The following is a 3,848-nucleotide window of genomic DNA, read 5'->3' as shown; positions in this document are numbered from 1 at the left end:
GCTCAAAGAACACGCACCTAGATTATAATTATACCCAGAGAAGTATGACCTGGTCAACAGTCTCCATATTAATCAGTGCCATCCACATGAAGTAAGGAGTAGGTTTTCCGTACTGAAACAGGATCCTTGTGGCCATCTTTCCCTTTGTCATATGCTGCCCATTCTTTCTCTCTGCTGGGTCACTCTCCATCATCCTTTCAAAACCCCAGATATAACATTTTCTTCAGTAAAGTCTTACATGGTCCCCAAGGCAAAGTTCTATACAGCCCCCAGGATTCCAGTTATCAAATTCTATATATTATTATACACAACTACTTAACCATTGTCACGTTAAATAGTAAGAGAATGGGACAGAGAGAAGGTATCACAAGCCTTTCAGTCAGAGAAAAGAATCTATGTCCTGTCTCCTCCATGTGTAAGCTCTGTGTCCTTGGCAAATTAATGAATCTTCCTGCTTCCTTAGGAAAATTCTCTTACAAAATGGAATAATAAACCTACTTTAGCAAATCCTTTGATAATGAAATCAAGCAAATAATGCCCACAGCACTGTGTGTGTGCATGTGTGGGTCTTGTCTGTGTGTGTGTGTCTGTGTGTGTGTCTGTGTGTGTGTCTGTATTTCTGTGTGTGTATGCATGTGTATGTACATGTGTGTGTGCATGTGTGTGTCTGTGTCTCTGTGTGTTTGTGTGTGTGTATGTGTGTCTGTATGTGTGTATGTGTGTGTGTCTGTGTATGTCTGTATGTGTGTATGTGTGTGTGTGTCTGTGTGTGTCTGTATGTGTGTATGTGTGTGTGTCTGTGGGTCTATGTGTGTCTATCTGTGTGTGTGTGTCTGTGTGTGTATGTGTCTGTGTGTCTGTGTGTGTGTATCTGTCTGTGGGTCTATGTGTCTGTGTGTGTCTATGTGTGTGTGTCTGTATATGTGTGTGTGTGTGTGTGTGTGTGTGTGTGTGTGTGTGTTTGATGCAGGTCCCCATGTAGTTCAGGTTTCTGTGAAGCTCAGCCTTGAACTTGCTGTGTATGAGAGAATGGCCTTGAATTCCCTATTGTCCTGCCTCCACCTCCCTCACAGTCAATATTTAATAAATTAGTTCATGTGCTTCTGCTCCTGAATCTTCCCTCCAGAGATTTAAAAAAAAAGTCTTCTCATCTTTGGAAAGTTCTCAATATCAAGTACAAGACCTTGAACACAGCAGAGACTTAATACAGGTGTCCCTCCATTTATGAAGTCAGTTTTTAATTCACAGATAACACTGTAAGTGGAAAAAGGACTGAATTGGTGAAACCTCCTGCATGGCCTGGCTTGGCCATACAGTGTGAGCTGTGATGCACTGCCTCTGCCCATCCTCATGGGAAAGTCTCAGACTGAGGAGCAGCAACCTTGGTAAAAACCCAAAGTCAAAGCCCAGCTCCTACTAAATGTGCATCGCTGATTCTTTTTAAGGGTATATAATCATGCAAAGAATGTGATAAGACTAAATGGGATTGTTTGCCTGCCTGCCTGCCTGCCTGCCTGTCTGTCTGTCTGTCTATGACACTCTTAAAACGGGTCCTGATCAGGGGATAGAGAGATGGCTCAGTAGCTATGAAAGTGTACCTGAGTTTGGTTCCCAGAACCCACCCGGAGGGGTTCACAACCACCTACTACTCTAAATCCAGGGGACCCAGAACCCTCTTCTGACCTCCACGGGCACCTGCTCTTACGTACACATATCCATACACGTACATATCGTTATCCAGGAAGTAGACTCTTTTTTTTTCTTAAAGAATCTTAACCAAAGGTATTCAATCTGATGGTCAAGGAGATCAAAAGCCATAATGACACATGCCATTAATCCCAACACTAGGAAGGCAGAGGCAGGCTTGACCTTTGTAAGTTCAAGGCCAGCCTGGTCTACAACGAACGAACCAGGGAATGCCATGACTCCCACGAGGCTTTTCCCACAGAGGCTCACCTGCCGGGGTGATATTACCACCTAGCCCTCATGGACCATCCTGGGGCTCCAGCACCATTGACTCCTTTGCCCAGGGACTAGGACACCATGCCAGTCTTCGTGGCTGCTTTCCTTTGAAGAACTCCCACCCAGCTCTTAGTGGTTAATGGTAATTTCTCATCATCTATACTAATACTGCTTCATTCAAATTGGAAATGATAGATGATTAACAGGCACAAGAAAACATGTTGTGCTACATTCAGAGAGGATGCAAATGACAAAAACATGTTGCCTTCTGGACAGGCAGGGAAATGGCTTGCAGCAGCACACCCGGCTCCCCGTACCTCCGTGTCTGGCTAGACGGTTTTATAGCATTTAAGCAGCACAGCGCGAAGGCACCCAGCGCACGCTATAACTCTCAAAGAAAAAAAAAAAAAAACCCCAACGTTCTCGTGCTAATGGCAACCGAATCAGAAACACATGGATTTAATTTCCTTCAAAATACCCACGGGTATAAAAATCAATGCAGGAAAGCCATTTGGCTAACTCTATTTGGGGCTTTTCTGAGCCCAGAAATTGTGAGAAATTGTTGGAAATGGCTGCTGAGCTCCAAATCCCACCAGGTTGAGGCCTCCCCCGGCGCGGCCCCAGCCTAATGTGATGTGAAACCCAGGCTGTCTTTTTGGAGAGAGGCAGGTGCTTGCTGTGTGGTACCTTCACGGCTGCCATCTCTACAGATTTCCTGCTTTGTGCTATTAGTTCATTTGCTCAGCGTCTCCCACCACACTACCGTCAGGGAGAGCTCGTTTTGGCAGCGACCGGGATCCCTGCCTGAAAGTTGGTAGAGGTTGAGCTATTTGCAGAAATAATGCGTTCCAGACGTACTAAACAGTACCCCTCTTTCCAGATGGAGTGGCATTAGTGTTGCTTCCAGCCATTTCCTCACCTTCTGCTGTTCTTGTCAGATCTCCCATATGCACCACAAGCCTTCCGTATTCTGGGGAATCTTGGAAAACTGCTCAGACCCTCAGACCCCCACCACTTGCAAGCAAAAGTGCATGTGTGTGTGCGAGTGCGTTCACACACAGGCATGCACACACACATGCACACAGGCACACACACAGACACACAGGCACACATGCACACACGCACACAGGCACACACACAGGCACACACACACAGGCACACATGCACACAGGCACACATGCACACAGGCACACAGGCACACACACACACAGGCACACATGCACACATGCACACAGGCACACACACACAGACACACAGGCACACAGGCACACACACAGACACACACACAGGCACACATGCACCCAGGCACACAGGCACACACACACAGACACACACACAGGCACACACACAGGCACACATGCACACAGGCACACATGCACACAGGCACACAGGCACAGACACACAGACACACATGCACACATGCACACACGCACACACACACAGACACACAGGCACACATGCACACACGCACACATGCACACAGGCACACACACACAGGCACACACACACAGGCACACATGCACACATGCACACACACAGGCACACACACACATGCACACAGGCACACAGGCACACACAGACACACAGGCACACAGGCACACATGCACACATGCACACAGGCACACAGGCACACACACACAGACACACAGGCACACAGGCACACACACAGGCACACATGCACACATGCACACAGGCACACACACAGACACACAGGCACGCATGCACACACGCACACACACACAGGCACACATGCACACATGCACACAGGCACACACACAGAGACACACAGGCACACAGGCACACACATAGACACACAGGCACACACACAGACACACAGGCACACACACAGGCACACACACAGACACACAGGCACACATGCACACACG

Source organism: Rattus norvegicus, chromosome 5 (genome assembly GCF_036323735.1).
Source record: "Rattus norvegicus strain BN/NHsdMcwi chromosome 5, GRCr8, whole genome shotgun sequence".
NCBI lineage: Eukaryota > Metazoa > Chordata > Mammalia > Rodentia > Muridae > Rattus > Rattus norvegicus.
Note: the sequence above shows the minus strand (reverse complement) of the source record.